This window comes from Phaethon aethereus, assembly GCF_964289735.1.
Source record: "Phaethon aethereus genome assembly, chromosome: 7".
Taxonomy (NCBI): Eukaryota; Metazoa; Chordata; class Aves; order Phaethontiformes; family Phaethontidae; genus Phaethon; species Phaethon aethereus.
The window spans coordinates 6,285,683-6,303,976 of record NC_138583.1 but is presented as its reverse complement, the minus strand read 5'-3'; the positions used below and the strand labels follow the sequence as shown (position 1 = coordinate 6,303,976).

Genomic DNA, 18,294 nt, shown 5'->3' with positions numbered 1-18,294 from the left:
CTTACTTTACAAGCTTCAGTTTCTAAAGTTTCAAATTAACAAAAGTTATTTCTTGTGTTATTAAGTTACTCTGTTTTGTAGGGATCATTTTGTTACTGCTTTTGTGCCCAGAAAACTTTAATCTAAAATTCTGTCCTTTGCAGAATATGCACCATTTTTACCGTGTTTAATGTGTAGAATTTTATCTACTCGTTCCAGAAGTAATGCATTAACCAAAAGGAAGGTTTAACTATTTAGACTTCTAAGAAATTCTTGAAATACATAGCCAAGTTTTCTTATAAATGAAAATCCCAAAAAAGTAACAATTCTCCTCAAACTTACCTGTTGCTTGGAAATACAGCCTGATTTCTAAATCAGAAAAACATAATGATAAATGGATGTATTTTAACAACAAAGTTTACGTACGCAACCATTAGCCAATTCTGATGATGTTTTGTAAAATCTCACTGTCCTGCAAGACAGTATGGACAGGAGACTTCAATAGGCAGCTGTCTACAAAACCTGCTCTGAAAGAATAACCTGCCAAATCAGGCATTCGTATTTGAAGACAAATGAGCCCCAAACCTACTTCTGTCAAAGATAGCTGGTGACAGAAGTGGCACCAGAAACAAGCCCTTAGAGTTATGCTACTCCTAGAATGTAAAACATTACTCAAAAGTAAGCCTCTACTTTGCTGAAAAATACAGGAATTTGGACCAAATGGTAAAGGTTTAATAGTCCTTTAACATTACGATGCATCAAGCTAAGAAAATAAACCCCAAACCTTAAAATATTAAAAAAATGTAGTATTAAGTCTTTAAGAATTACTACATTGCTTATTTGTCTGCCATTTATTATCTGGATCGAAGCATTCTTATATCCCATTGTTTGGTTTTAAATCTTCAAGACTTCTCAATACTGTATGAGAATAACTTTTATAATACTACCCTCATGTTGTAATCATAAAAGATTACAGAAACTAGAAACACATTATATCATGCCAACTTGGTGAAATATAAAAGGGAACACAAGCCTTCTAAAATATAGAAGGAAAAGTTTCATATGGTAAAGCAACTTTTTTTATAATAAAGAGAAATTATATAACCACAAATCTATTTTTCTGAATGTTTATCCCACCATATTTTCGTGTAGCTTCAAAGCAGAAGACTAAAATTTGAAATTACAGTTCAACTGTTTGTACAAAATATAAAGCAAATATAACGAACAATAGCATCAAAATACTGTTAACGAATCTGCATTCACTATCTTTTAAGTGGAAACAAAGTGTCAAAACAGAATACATTGTACGGGTTATTTATTTAGCATCTTAGATTTTGTAACATATTTTGCATAAATTATTTGCTATTCAAAACATTACTTGTCTTTTTAAGACTCATCTTAAACATCCACACTTCAGTTTCTTATTTCTTTACTACATGGGTTCTTGAGTTTCTGATCATCATCTACAGTGCTGGAATTTTACTATGCACAGTTTGAAAATACATTTGGTTAACTACAAAATGAAACCAAAAATGCAGGTGTCATTCTGAAGTTGAGTGACTTTTGTACTGCAGGAAGAAGTTAACTGCTTCATTTCAAAGTTGTTTTTATGGTTTAGCGTTTAGGTGTTCTGATCAGAATAGAAGGCTCGAGCTGTTAGGAACAAATATCGCGCTCCCAAAAGACCGTTTCACTTACTCTGTCCTTCCTATTTCTTACTTCTACCCGCTGCCCTCAAATATTTATGGTGTGTGAATGTGGTCCTGGTATTGATGCAGTTACTCAAAATGCACAACTGTTCAAAGGCTCCGTGTACTTCTAATTTATGGAGAAGTGTACGACACAAATCTTTTCAATGTTAGACACTCTAATGAACTTAGGCTAAGGAACATGAGAAAATAATTTCTTTTGCCAAGACTAATCTTTTTGACTAATCCGGTTAAACAATGGGTACATATTCACATACACACAAACACCACTTCTTTTGTTTCTTTTCCTCAATAATGAGGCATATATTAATGAATCTGGTTTGTCTTGGACCTCTCCTGAAGGGCACGTAGTTTCAGACCAGCGTATCAACAGACAAACGGTAGAACAGCAGGGTCACAGAAGTAGCAGTGATTCCGCACCTCGCAGGTCTGCTATACTACCACAATCAACTTCGTGGGCACTTGTAGTGCCAGGCTCTCTGGAAGCACCATGGGCCACTCCAGTGCTCTGAAAGACAAATACAACATCCCAGGGCCCAAAGCAGCCATGGAATACATGCCCACCCCAAACCTAGTGTGTTAAAATGTATGTTTCCATACATATAACTGGATATTATTTTTTTAACGGACTACATCAACCCAAAATCTGCTATTCTCAACAAAATGAATGTCTTCAAGAAAACCAGATGGCAAGTAGGTACCTTCCCTAAAAAAATCTGTACCATAAAAAAAAAAACCCACCACCTAGGTTAAGCTAACCCAAACAAGTACTCATTCTTAAGGTCCTATGTTAACGTGTCTACACCTGCTTTCCAACAGATTACTACCAGCTATATACTGACTCGGAGTGCACAGAAATAGCAAATGCTCTAGTATGTGGACAGAACAAAAAAGCATCACCTAATAAAGCCCAAGTCTTCTAAGCTACAAGTTGGCAAGAAGAAAGTAGGCTGAGCCTATGGGTTCAAACATTTATTTACAGAGGGTCACTTTCATATAACATTTCCCTTTGCAATAAAATCCATAAACCAGAAATAAAGGTAGCCAACAGCAACAATCTCGGTTTTAGTTAAGTGACACCACCATACCTGGTAGATCATTTTAGCAAGAAAAAGCTGGGTAAATTCATTAAGCTTGCAAAATACAAACTGCTGGGTGTACAACCTCTAAGAATAAAAAACGCCAGACAATTGTAAAAATAAATCTAGCTATAAGCAACAATTCACACCATCTATCAGTGGCTCATGCTTTTAGAGCAATTTACAGGGCTGAAACACCCATTAGGAAATTGAGCACAAGTATCTGAATGGAGATGCTACGTAAAGAAGAAGGTATATGGGAAGATTAATAATTAATCTGAAAAATTACTGCATGTCTCAAGACAGTACATAAAAAAAATAACAAACACCAAAATAACATCTATACAAGAAAGCAAATGGCTGTTTCAATTAAAAAGTGATCAAAAATTGCTGTATATATTCACAGGGGATCTGAGAGCTACCACTAAGAAAAAAATATATATATATCTCTCTCCACACACACAGTTTATAGAGATACATCACAAACATCAGACTCCTTTTGGCAACATACAACAAACAGAAAATGTACCAGCCTCTGAAGTTGTGTGCTAGCTTGCCTCACTGACAGCCACTCAGTTTCTTCCCCTCCCTCTCAAGGCATTTTTTATCTCCCTGTTATTTCCAATCCACAGATTGGACAAGAGAACAGAAATTGCAAAAACCATAACGTGAATGGTAAAAAAACCAAACCAGAACTGACAGGGCAACACCACTGACTAGAAAAATAAAGCCAGGATTCCAGTATCAACAGTACTGTCATAAATTCTTGAAACTGCTTTATTAGCAATGTAGGCAAAGATGGTTAAAGTAAACAAATTATATGATCACATATAGTGTCAAATACAAGCAGCTGTATTTAGTTCCCAACTGGTCTAGCAGAAATAGGCTGTTGAACAGGCGAAAAAGTACAGTTCAGCTCATGTTCCCTAGCCTGATCCTCCTCTCCTGAGGGAAAGATCTTTCTGCTCCAGCCTGCATGGGTCTTGGGCCTGGGCTTCCTGAAGGCAAATCTTAACAGTAAATAAAGGTATAAATGTATGTAAATGAATATAATAATAATGGTTTTACTTCGTCAGATCAAAGGTACATCCAGGCTTCATAACCTGTCTCGAACAGTAGCTGAAAGATGAAACCCAAAGAAGAACTTAAGAATAGGGCAAGCACACAGCAGTATTTCCCCAGAATGTCCCTACAGTCCTCAACAATTTGTAGGTCAGGGACTTACTAAGCCAAATACGGCATCTCAGTAGTCCCTCTTTGAATCTGCACACGGCTCCTTTGAAGCCATATACGTTTGTAACAGCCACAAGCCCTGCAGAAAGTAAATTTACTTTGACAAGAAAAGATGGCCTCTTTTCTTTGTTCTAGTAGAATGAATGATAGAGTACTGTAATAACAACACTTTTCCCTTCCATTTTTGACACAGAAATATGATTATCTCATAATTAATAATGACAGACTGACAACTTCCAGGTAGCTTGAAAAACATCCATCCAGTCATCTGAAGTATAGACATTATCTGAAACCCTGTAGATTTAATTATGGGATTTCCCTTGGGCAGGTTCTTAAAACCAGGATTCAGCTCACCAGAAAGCAGAATATTTTTTTCCAGCTTTCTCTGAAATCCATCACAATCGTAAACAAAAAATAAGTACATTTCTCAAAGTACTGCAAAACACTTCTCAACATAGAAACACCAGCTTCTTGTAATATACAGTTTGACTATATGATCTATATTTAAAAGCAGATGTTCATTAAATTCCTCAAAAGAAGTCTAACATAAATGAATTAATAGTTCTATTATAAAGTTACAAGGCCAAATTTCATTTTCCTACTCTACCTAATTATAGAATCTGATTAATTTTAATTATAAAGTTTCAGAATAAATCAATGTGAACGTCAGAGTTCATGATTAATGTTATTTTAATGAACCCCTAAGGAATTAACATTTTGCCACTAGAATGTTGCCGAGAATTTTTATGCAAGCTGAAGTGCAGCGTGTACAACTGTGCAAATCCCACATGGCATAGAACTTATATTCTACTTTATCAACATCAATTTTGTATGCAATCACTCATTCTTAAAAACATCTCTTTAGATGGTTAACTACAAAGGAGCACCTGCTGTATAATAGTAAATGAGCCTGCAACACAGAATTCATCATACCCAGTTTTCTTACATTAAAGCCCTAATACATGTGATACCGGACACTTCAAAATGTCCCCACTATAGACACAGCACATGTAACAATAATAATATACAAGTGAGCACTAATGAACATTGAATTAGTATGGAATTTCTTTGGATTAATGTTAATGTTTGATGATGCCTTACTAATTGCCTTAGGTCAACTGACATAAACAGGATGGATGTTACTGTAATAAAACACTAAAGGAATTAAAAATGTTCTGTTATACAAGAAAATGTTTTTTCCAGCTTTCCTAGAGAGTACCTTCCACTTTGTATTCCATAAGAAATAGACTTTTAAGCTGAATGCAATTCAGCAATAGTTCTACCTACGATCTAGTCATAGATTGATTGCACCAATGAAAAATATTTCAAAGTCAAATAATTTAGACTTTGTATATACTAATTCTGTGCTGCTTAGAGAACAAACACTCATCAACTAGGCATGAGAATACTCATTAAAAGAGAACGATGTGTCCCTCCATCACTGTGCACTTCAATAATCTCAGTAGTATTATACAAGAGTATGTTATAAATGAGGCAGAGAAAGCCATTAACTGAACCATTCATACCAAATACATTTTGTTGTCATTTATTCTTTCAAAAGAAATAATGAAACTGATTTATTTTTCTACTAATGATGATATACCTCCCTTTTACATCTTTCTGTTGGTAACTTTGTTTTTAAAGAACCTGTAAACTCCCACAATTAGTCTAGACTTCACTATCCAAAAGCCTTATTCTCATTTTCAGGAAAGGAAAAAATACAGCTATCAATGGTATATATGAATATACGAAGGTAATTTATTTTTTCCCTTGTCTTCTGCTTTAGCATCATCTAGACAGTTCACATTTCTTCCCCTTACACTTCTGCAACTCTCCTCTTTCTCCAAGTTCTGACTGTCACAATTGAGAATGCCAGAAACAAACAAACAAAAAACTTATCCAGGCTGAGTTACTGGAGGGAAAAAATAGAGTGTTAAATGCCTTTCAGGTATCATTCTCCAGAGCTGAACTCTGGTTCTTGATGCCTAGCAAGCACATGCTAAAGCTTGTCTGACTCAAGTGCCTTTGACTTCAGCACTAGATCTTGCAAAATATAAACTCATAAATATGCTAATGCACATGTACACACTAAGAAAAATCAACCTTTTTTTTTGGTCTACCACTAGACAAGGTGGTGTTGGGTTTTGGGGTTTTTTATCTCTTTGCACCCTAAAGCTTTGAATACATATGATTAATAGATGTCAGCAAAAACTGTCCTAACTCCACTTTCATCAAGTGATTACAACACAAACTTTAGAAGTGGAACTGGAAGGGGTGAACATGATGTCCTCCTCATCTCAAAGCAAAATCAACTTTACTAAGAAAGATGCTTCTCTGGGGAACACGGTAACTACATCAGTCTGTATCCATGCTTAACTATTCTTGCTATTAGAAAATTTTTCCTTATGCCTAACCTAATTGCTACCTCTAGCTGTTGGAGGTCTACACCCACATATGCCATGGCCACCTTGAAAAATGCCATACAGGTTACTACTGACTGAAAGTCTCACGGCATTTTAAGAGAAGTAAAATATTGTCCAAAAGTTGAGCTTTCAGACAGACAGATGCACCACTTGTGAAAAGGAACAGTATTTTTTTTTATTAATATTTTTAAAAATTATTTACTTAAATAGGAATCAAGTTAGTGAATCTGTTTGGGAATAAGCATTACTGAATAAATTTTTGTTTCCATTTTTAATACATTATGATTCATAAGATTTGTAAAACAGGATTGCAAATCTGGCTTAAATATAGCCATTTTACTGTCTGGCTTAGATACAGCCATTTCTGTGCTACTTTTTTCCTGACGCTTTCTTCAGTTTCTTTATTTCTGTGAATGACTCCTTGAAACTACCAAGAATCTCACTGAAGGTAACCGGGCTCCCAAGTAGGCATAAAGATCTGCGTCTGTTCTGCACTGCAGGATCAACCTCCTGGTTTAAATTTAAAATTACAACTCAAATGTAAACTGTTGCCAGTCTATTCTCCCATACTCAAAAGCTTTGTCACTTGTTCAGTTCTTCCCTACCTGCATGCATTTTGCCTCAGAAATTTTGAAGTTCCACCTTTTCCTCAGCAAAGAAATTAAGAAACCCACTGAAATTAAGAACTGATTTCAGATCATTTATACTGCTAAATTATATTCTAAGATTCCTTCACATAATATAGAAGTATCTTACTAAAACCCAAAAATTCTTAGAGAAAGAATAAATACATTTGTGCTTCCAGAAATAGGCATTAATGTGCTATTGTAAGATTTTGTGTTTAAGTTTTACTCTACAGAATTCAGAGAGGGAAGAAATTTATGCAGGGCATTGCTAACACCACAAAAATACAACAGTTACTGCAATAAAACACATTACTAGCTAAAACCTGAAGTGATTTACATGCAGAGATAATTCAGTGTTACTCCTGAGAGATGATGTAAAGAAAGAGGATATAAACATGGAAGCAACTAAGTTATGCTGCAGAAGCAAAAAAAATGTATTCTCAAAAATTATATGGAGCTGGAATAGAAGATTTTTAAGACTAGTTTTTAAAAGGATGTACAGTCTAATAAGGCACTAAACAAAACAGGAGATGAGAAGGGTTAAATTTAAGTCTGGTCCAAATGCACAACAGGCAAACAACCTGATAATAAGAAAAGGTTTCGGCCTTCCCAAATGAAGAATGTTTTCTTTCCATTTTGTCTAGTACTAAGTATCTTCTGTATAGCTGAGTAATCAGTAAGACAGTATGCAAATGTAAATCGTTACGAGGGATAAAAAAGCTGGCCTTATATATATGAACTAAAAGGATAACTGACCACAGAGAAAAAGTAGACCCACATATGCAAACATTTAAATCTCAATTCTCTAACTTCTCTGGGATGCAGATAAATAACTCTACATCACAGCCTCAATTAAGTGCTTTTATGTTAAAAGTAACTTATTGCTAATGACCTGTTTCACCTAGGAGGACTTTAGGGAAGCCCTGAGAAGGGGAAAAGTCAGTAAAAGACAGAATTATTTAAAAAAAATAAAAATTAATAGTACACCTAAAGATACCAAAACATTGTTCATATGAAAATTAATTGAATTACATGGGGCAATGAGGATATACAATGCTGCATATCAAAAGCAGGTCTGTTACACTTTAGTGGTATATTTTTCCACTAACACCACAGTTTTCACGACTCTCAGTTATAAAGATAACGTTGGAAAATAATAAAAAAACTAAGCAAACATTATAAAAGGAAAAATTTTAACATATATATTGTAGCATCAACAGGTCAACGAAGCTGAAATAGTATGAGTTGCTTTATAAGTTTACTGTCTGACTGAGGAGATAAATAAGCAAGCCAGCAGTTGAGGGCAAGATGTGCTAATCACCAATAACAAGTCTTGAAATCCTTACAGTTGTTTCTTATGCAAAGCCAGTATCTCTATTAAAGTTGTCCAAAAATGAATGAGAATTTCACTGAAAAACATCTTCTATGCCACAAACTTTAGGAAATACATCCAACTAGGAAAAAAAAAAAAAAAAAAAAATCTTTCTATACAGGGGAAGGGGTAGATGTGTAAAATGGAGAAAGAAAAGAGAGAAAACAGCAAGAGAAGCAGACATAAGCGGAAGTTGACCAAAAAGATCCAACTGTGAAGGACCTGACAGAAGTGTGTAACTGGTCGGTTGTGGTAAGTAAGTAACCAGGAAGCAATGAGAACAGGCACAAACTGAGCTGCTCATTCACATTGATTGGTCACAAATCAGATTTAATCCTCTGGGGAAGGGGAGTGAACACAATGACATCTAGATTCAACAAGCTGTCTACCTCACCTGCCATGGCAGTAAAAATAGGTGAGTAAGTTGTTATGTTGCATCAGAAGGATAAGATAGTAACACAATAATATATTAAGACAATACTATCTGAATTGATGTTATCTTTTCAGCTTTAGTACTTCATTCTGTCTGGACATCTCAACGTAGATCCATTATTTTTCTTCTGACAAAAAGGGCTTTTACTTTGTTGCAATAGCTCTCAAAAGAATTAGTTTTTTTTAAAAAATGCATTTTTCACCTTTAGTAAAAGCACACCAAAAGCCATAAAATATTCTACTCCCAAAATTCTTATAAAAATAAGAGCTTTGCAATCAGATATGCTTGATTTAGGGATAATGAAGCAGGTTTTGTGGGTTGCAGAACCTTATAAATCTTTTCTGATTTCTTTTGGGGTAGAGGGAAAATGGGAATTTTTGAAGGAAAAGATGATAGATTACATTTGCCTGTGGGTAATAAGGCTTCCTACAAAGAGAAATGACACAGACTCTGAATAATTACATGCAGTTTGAGGCCAAACCAGAAATATAGCATCTAGTAGTGGTCAGAAATGTCGGCTGCCACAAAATACTGATGAAAATGTGTGAGGATGAATTCACACTATTTTTCAACATTTTTACTTTTACTAATTTGCTTAGTTTAAATAGTAGGTCAAGTCTGAATTTCTTCCTTCTGCCTTGCAGAAATTCTTCCATCTTTCATCCTGAATGTCAATAGAAAAAGAAAGCAATAGCCAAACTGCATACAGACAATGTCAAAACATCAAAAACACAGCAGAATTCCAATAAAAAGAGGGATATAACCAGGACTGTATTTAAAAAAAAAATCGATTATATTTTTCAAATAATGTTTATAAGAAACTACAGTAAACGTGGGTGTCTGGCAATATAGGCAACAACAAAAAGCACAGCATGCAATATTCAACACAGACCACACTCTTAAAAAATTACCAAGACCCCTTCCTTCCTTGCCCCCTTAGTTTTACCAGATACTACACAACTGTCCTTTTATATCCACAGAGCTGAGCTTAACTCCTTGAAACAAGATGATATTCTGACTCCATTAAAGTCAGTTGAAGTTCCACCACTGGCTTCAGAGGATTTGACCTTTTAAAGCAGTGGTGTTTTTGCACTTCTACAGATGACAGTCAGGAGTCAGCAATGAAGATAAGAATGAGTGTTTTATGTAGCACAGTTTGACATAGGCAATAGCCACAACACACTATCTAATTACATAATTAAATACTCACTTGCAGCCTTCTGAGATATTTCCTATACATGAAAGAATATTTGATGAGAGGGTAACTCCTTCCTTATCACACTGAAAATAAGAACTCATCCATATAGTGATTTAAGAACTTAAATTTTATGTGTCATTGAGAATCAACTATTAGGAGCCTCACAGAGACTGCCCCCCTCTTGACCAGAACCTCCTCCACCTTCTCCTTAAGAGAATCAAAAAGACACTGAATCAAAGCTATGCTTTAACTGCAACACAATTCTGAAAGAGTAAGAAAGCTGTCCTACTGGATAAAAGAAACTAAAAATCAAAGTGTTAGTCAGCCAATCCCTCCCCTGCTCATCACATACCCTTCCTTTCCTACAAGTTTGTTCTCAAGTTAAGAATTCTCAGTGGGGTTTTTTTGAGATGCTATAACTTTCTAACCCCCTCCTAGGATCCACAGAAATATTACCTTCTTTCTCTGCAGTCTCCTCCAAGAGCTACCTACCTTCGGAAACTCCAGAAATTTCTCCCTGGAAAGGGAGCGCGTTTCCACACAAAGGAAGTGCGTTCTCCCTTCCTTCTGGAAAGCTCCACCTGAACAAGGGGTACAGGGTCCAACAAGGAAAATAAGCGACCTTTCTCCCTGCCCTCAGAGATATAAGATACAGTAACATTCAGTAAATAGTAAACAATCGAATACCAAAAATTATGCTAACAGTCACATCATCCCAGAACATCAAACATCACAGCTAATATCACAGTTCATAGATCAAAAGCATCAGAATAATTCAAATTTTTCTTCTTTGTAGTTTTAGGAACTTCAGGCTATTTTTTAGGTTGCCTTATGTATTATTTTAGCACAAGCTAACAAGATACTGAGTGAGAATTCATTAGCAGCTGGTCAAGTGTAAACAGTCCATCAATCATTTTTATTTCCTTACTGTCAGCAATTCTAATTTAAACTCAGGGAAAAAAATGCGTTTTAAACTGTGAAATATATAACACTGAAATAGTAACACATGATAGTACGTTTTTAGACTCGCAAGCTTATTGTGAAAAAGTCAGTTCAACACATAAAGGAAGAATGACTTCCTTATAACCACCAAATCCAATTTTAGAAAAAAAAAAAAAGGAAAAAAAAAAGCTTCTTCAACAGGATCAGATGAACAAACTACAATCTATTTCAGAATAAACCTGTAAGTTTGTACCTAAAGCTCCAGTAAAAATTCTGGAAGAATTGCAAAGGTCTCTCATGTCTTATATTTACATGACTTCTGCCCAACAAAAAACAAATACATATTCTGGGTTGTTCTCATATTTCAGTCAGTGAAACATCAACCAGTTACTACAGAAGGACCTTTCAGCTGACAACAGGAGGCACATCTTCAGCATAGCCACCACAATGCCCTGCTCCAGTTTTCATGGTGCTGTTTTTGCAAACACGCTTTCAAGAACAGCTTTTCTACACAAGACATCTCCCTGACATTTGGCAGAAGTTCATGAACACAGTACTGCAATTAGTCACACAAAATCACATCATCAACCTCACAATGGCATTCTCACGAATTTGTTGCTCATTTGGCATACCAGATTTCAGAAAAAGGCATCCTGGGACAGAACAGGACGAGCTTTTGCTTTCACATGACTGTGGCAGAAGCACACTCAATCTCTAAAAGCTACGTTTACTATAGCTTTCTGTTTATTAGAACAGAAATGTTTATGAAGTTGAACACAGTAACTAAGAAGGAAAGCTCCGATGGCCAAGTGACTCAGAACATACGAAAGTGGTTACCGCCCCCTCCTCTGTATCCTGACAGTGGGTAGCTTAGTCCTTTCTTGCTTCCCAGTCCAACACCTTGCAGCAGCTTCCCAGCTTGCAGCAATCTTAGAGAGCCTCCTCTCAAACCCTGGGGAAGCTGCCTGCCTCCAAGTTTCAAGTGGGGCTTGGCTGGAGGTCTACTCCCTATGGACATGCGGGCCTGGGGCAGCCTCCTGTCTTCCAGGAGCGCCCCGGCCCGCTCCGCGCTCCAGGCACTTTCCCCACTTGTGCACACCTGGAAGGCAGGGGCAGCCTCCAGGACTGTGCAGAGCTCCCTCAAACCCAAACTGCGGCACCTGCAACCGGCAGGTCAATGCGCTGTCTTGTTATCCTGTTTTTAAAATAGCATGGTATGAAGTCCATACAAAATACACTGAGAGCATAAACCATTTAACAACGCAACCACCCATCATGCATGGCCTGTCACCCTGGCTGTTTCCCTAACCTGTTAGCAAAGTTTCATCTGCCTGACCAAATGTTAGGTAAATCACTTCTGCAACCAGAGTCAAAAGAACGCAAAGTGATAGTCCCTCTTACATAAAAGCACTAAGAACAGCGATACTGACATTTCTTAAATTATTAAAATAACAAATATTAAAAGTAACAGTAAGTTCAAAGAGTAATATTAAATATTATTTAATAGATTTTATATTAACACTGGGGATTTCTGCCATACAACCAAGTTCTAGAAAGATTTGTTTTGTTGGCTGGTTGGTTGTTTTTTTACAGCATGTATCAACTTTCTTCAGAGAAAAATGTTAACATGAGAGAGCAGCTTACACATTACATTAGACAAATGCAATTCGGTTGCTGAAGTTTTCATCTTGTACAGCAAAATTCCAATCTTCTATTTCTTGTACTTGAGTTCTAGTTCATGAACAGATTATAGGATGTAAAATTGTTAGGTGGATTCTAAAATACTAAATTTAAATAAAACTTTTTAATGTCGTTATAAATTTGAAAGAGTAAAAAAAATCCTGCTGATATGATAAGCTGAGTCACTATGAATCGTACTACTTTCATGCAAACAGCTCATGAGGAAATAGGCTATTAGTATGCACCAACTATTAATAGCTGCTTCTGTATATACAGCCTTCCCCAGGTACTGAAGGCAAAATTGTAAAAGGGACATATTATTATCCGTAGATAAGCTGGAAGTCTAAGAGCCCCACCAAATTTCAGTCCAGTTTTGATCACTGCATACGAAAAGCATTCACCATTACAATTCTACACTGATCTGGGGGGGGAAAAAAAAAATTTGTAGTAAGAAAATGCACAATGAAGACTGGGAATATTACTTCAATAAAAATGTAAGCCAAGAATCAGTGGAGCTAGAAGGGACCTCATGATCACTTTTTCCATCCTGACCACTCTGAAACAGCACAAGTGTTTCTAGAGCTGCCTAAACAGATGTTTGTCTAACCAGTCTTTAACTGCATCTAATTTCTATGGTCTCACAAGTTAACCTGTTCCGGTGTTTACTTACCCATATGGTGGTTGTTTTTTTAACCTAACATTGCACAAATTTCACCTTTCACCAATCACATTTGTCTTTTAACAGATATGGAGAATAACTTAACAACATACATTTTATGAAAACCTGTTCCATATTTGAAAACATTATCTCGTTGCTCTGTTCCTCCATCTTTTCCTCCCTAAATTACACAAACTCAGCTAAGCCTTCTTCCTTCTTATATGTTCTAAAATCCTTGTGTCATTTCATTCTTCTTATCAGTCCATGCTATTCTTAAACTGTGATGCCCAAAAGTACATACTGAACTGACCCCTACTGACAGTTCATTTCATCTGTAATTCTCTACAGCTCCCAAGGCTTTATGAACAATACCACTAAGCCAGAAATCCTGCATTTTTATTTATACAGCTGACTTCTTCCCAAGAGTAATCATTTGCACTTGTCATTTCAGCTTGCAGATTTCAGACCATTTCTCCAAGTTTGAAAAAGAAAAAAAAAAAAAAAAAGAGGGGAGAGGGAAGCTTTTACTGCCCTATAAAATACTTAGAACTCTCACCAGGGTTGCATCATTCAAACTCCTGGTAAGTCTACTCTTCATTTCCTCAGCTACCTTATTCATGAAAATATGTAATACACGTGGACCCAGGCCAGTCCTTACAGAATCACACTTCACTAAACTATCCCAAGTTGACCTGCAGTAATATAAATAACAATTCACTAGGAACATTATTTTTCAGTGAACTGTATTTTCCTTTACTACTAAGTTAACTATGCTTCTCAAGTTTGCTTACAAAAATGTCCTTCTCACTGTGAAACGCTGTGTGCAAAGTTATATCACATTTACTCCTTCCTTTTTAACCACTAGCCAGCTATTCCATTAAAGAACTAGATATATTTGACAAAACGTATTTTGAAAATTCATGCTTATTGTTTATCACCACCTTCTTGTCCCAAAGATTTTTAGGAATTGAACATTTAAGGACTTCCTGCAGGTTCTTCCTGGTTATCCAACTTACAGGGACTGATCTATAAAATCCCTGGTTTTAAGATAAGTTTTGCTTTTCTATTATTTGCAAATAATCGTTCCTCACTGTTTTTTAAAATCAAGGCCAATGGTTCAGAAACTCCTTTCCTAAAATATTCTTTAACCTTTTTCTGGCACATATTTCACTTCTTATTAACTACACTAGGCACTTATTCACAGCTAACTATTTACATGAAGCCTGAAGCAGGCAGAAGAATCATATTTTTTAATTACTGTCCCCCATTTAGAAAGGTTTTTACTTTCCTTCTTAGTTCTTCTTATTAATTATGGATTGGTAGATACTTCTCTTCTTGCCCTATGCAACTTCTATTGATTTTATCACATTCTGTGCCACAGCTTTTTTAAGCTGTGTCCACAATCAATGCTTGTCTCTATTTACACCGCATCTCTATTTTATTTTCCAGTCACTAAAAAGCTCCTGATGCAGGCAAGTTGGTCTTTTTCTATGGTTTCCACTTTTCCAGAAGTTTGCCCTTGTGCTTTAAATAGCTTCTACCCTCTATCTCCTTTTGAAGGACTCCTAGTGACCCGCCTAGTGGATGAGGGAAAGGCTGTGGACGTTGTCTACCTAGACTTTAGTAAAGCCTTTGACAGCGTCTCCCACAGCATTCTCCTGGAGAAACTGGCGGCTCGAGGCTTAGACGGGTTTACTCTTCGCTGGGTGAGGAACTGGCTGGATGGCCGAGCCCAGAGAGTTGTGGTGAATGGCGTTAAATCCGGCTGGCGGCCGGTCACGAGTGGTGTTCCCCAGGGCTCGGTTCTGGGACCAGTCTTGTTCAATATCTTTATAGATGATCTGGATGAGGGAATTGAGTGCTCCCTCAGTAAGTTTGCAGATGACACCAAGCTGGGTGGGAGTGTTGATCTGCTGGAGGGTAGGAGGGCTCTGCAGAGGGATCTGGACAGGCTGGATCGATGGGCAGAGGCCAATTGTATGAGGTTTAATAAGGCCAAGTGCAGGGTCCTGCACTTTGGCCACAACAACCCCATGCAATGCTACAGGCTTGGGGAGGAGTGGCTGGAGAGCAGCCCGGCGGAAAGGGACCTGGGGGTGCTGGTTGACAGCCAGCTGAATATGAGCCGGCAGTGTGCCCAGGTGGCCAAGAAGGCCAACAGCGTCCTGGCCTGTATCAGGAATAGTGTGGCCAGCAGGAGTAGGGAAGTGATTGTGCCCCTGTACTCAGCACTGGTGAGGCCGCACCTTGAATACTGTGTTCAGTTTTGGGCCCCTCACTACAAGAAGGATGTTGAGGTGCTGGAGCGTGTCCAGAGAAGGGCAATGAAGCTGGTGAGGGGTCTGGAGCACAAGTCTTATGAGGAGCGGCTGAGGGAACTGGGGTTGTTTAGTCTGGAGAAGAGGAGGCTGAGAGGAGACCTTATCGCTCTCTACAACTACCTGAAAGGGGGTTGTGGCGATGAGGGTGTTGGTCTCTTCTCCCAAGTAACTAGTGATAGGACAAGAGGAAATGGCCTCAAGTTGCGCCAGGGGAGGTTTAGATTGGATATTAGGAAAAATTTCTTCACTGAGAGGGTGGTCAGGCATTGGAACAGGCTGCCCAGGGAGGTGGTGGAGTCGCCATCCCTGGAAGTGTTCAAAAAACGTGTGGATGTGGTGCTTCAGGACATGGTTTAGGGGACATGGTGGTTCTGGATTAATGGTTGGACTTGATGATCTTAAAGGTCCTTTCCAACCTAGTGATTCTGTGTGATTCTGTGAATCTCTTCTCTTTACTGCAATCTTTTTTAATGAATGATTCTGCTGTTTCACTTGTAACTTTAGAATCATGTTTCTTATTTTCTCGTAGTATTTTTGACTAAATTACTTACAATGCTCAGATTCCACCCTTTCTCTCTATCCCACTTTATCTTCACTATTAAAATTCAGTAATTACTTCTTGCTTTTAACAGAGCAAAAAGGTCTTTGACACTATACAAAAACTTGTCAGTGTTCCTTACTGTATTGTTTTTGCAATAGAATGTTTGTTAATTGGACAAAGGAACAAACAGCCATTCTGACCTAGAAATCACGTACAAAAATCTTCATCTAGCCAACATCCAGGCCTTACAGAACTGAGGGGAAGGTATGATGTTCATAGCCAGATGGCGGTGATGGTTTCCCAGTACTCCCACAGGAGTACCACGTTACAAGGTTGTCCTAAGCGCAGAGCTAGATCTCGCAGCAATCCCATGACACCATTTTCAAACTCCTCCTCATTTACTTCCTCCTGTCACTGAAGATTCACTCTCACCACCAGCCAGAGGGAATACCAAGGACAGGATCATATTCCAGCTGTTTGCAAGTAACACATGATTCCAGATTTACAGACTGGCTTATAGATCTATATCATAGATACCCAGACTCTCCATTACAATAGTAAAGTAGAGAATAAAAAAATTAAATCTTCCATCTTGAATTAGTGGTCAAAAGAAAAATCTAAGAACACTCCTCTGGTTATTTTTTCAACCTCCCTATTTTAATTAAGTTGTAATATCTATTTGGGTTTGTAGTAGTATTCCACTGGAGTTGTATCTAAATAAATGCCAGGCAAATAATTTGAGTATCTGACCTTTGCCAAACATCACTTTTGCTCCAGAAATGGAAGGCCAAATTCTTTGGCGATGTCTATGAATATACAGGAGCCTGAATTAGATCACCTAATTCACCTCTGTCCTCACCAGTGTTAAGAGCAGGATCACCTCCTCCCCAAGTTGCAAATGATACTCCTACTAATAAAATTTACTTTTTCTATTTTTTTTTTTTTTTTAATGTATGTTCAAGGGAATGTCATCTGCCTCCCCCTTTAACCTCATCCCTTAGAAACTGCCATCATGTAGCTCATACACAACCAACCAATGTAGCCATTCAGCTACAGTGTGTTTCTGGAAAACCCAGTTTCTCCAACCTAGCTAACTGCATCTTTATTTTTTTGTCTCAACCAAGAGCAATCTACAGATACATGCAGAACATATAGACTAACATAAAACACATTTCATACTGAAACAAATCAGTGAGGCACAAACACAGGTGAAAGGAGGCAGGAGGCCTCTGCTGTTTCTGAGGGGAGAAGTTGTTAATCTAACAAAGAAGTATCTGTATATCCAAGAAAGTGAAACAGGCTCACATTTCTTCATTTAAATAAGCATTATTTTCTATAGAAGTGAAAAACTCAGGGAAGAAACACTCCTCTAAGCTTTCCAAGGAGGAATTAGCTGCAAGAACTAACAGGTGTTAGGAAGGAAGTTCTCTAATGACAATCTCTCTACAGGTGCAACTAGAGGCTTAAGACATTAAGAATGAACCCATAACACACACCTTGCCAGGGAAGGATGATGAGTCAGATGGATAAGAGAGAAATTGCGGGGGTCTTTCTGATTTCCCAGGGTTGATTGCGTTAACAGCCCTCCCCCACAAAAGGGACAGCTCTGCTCAGCCTAGCCCACTTCTGCACTCTCAGTTACTCATTCCTGATTCCCTGGGGATGAATATAGAGGTTGTGTGCCTTTCTCCGAGTTTCACTCAGCTCAGTAAAAGTGAAAGAACGTTAACCCAACAAGAACAAGCAAATAGTTTGTCAAGCTGACCTGGCTGACAGGCAGGCTAACCTAAGTATCAAAGGTAGCACAAGAAGGGACAGATCTGAGTGGCTGACAGCACAAACATGCTACATACACAATGGGAATACCTATTCCAGCTGCACTGAGCACTGAGATCAAAGCAAGGGGAAAAGGCAAACTCTGAGGAGATAGAGAGGAAAAAAACCTTGTTTCACAATGAGGATGATAAAACACTGGAATAGGTACCCGGAGAGTCAGTGGGATCTGCATCTTTAGAAATCTGACCTGACTGAACACGGCTCCAAGAAACCCGTTCAAACTTTGTAGTGGGTCCTTCTTTAAGCAGGGATTATCATCAGATG

General features: G+C 37.6%; 1 protein-coding gene across 1 annotated transcript in view; it reads right to left on the bottom strand.

Annotated features, from left to right (window-relative positions):
- The window catches only part of CTNNA3 (catenin alpha 3), a gene marked incomplete at its 3' end in the record, with an annotated part of 517,670 nt that overhangs the window by 370,983 nt on the left and 128,393 nt on the right, over positions 1–18,294 (bottom strand). The window lies entirely within an intron of this gene.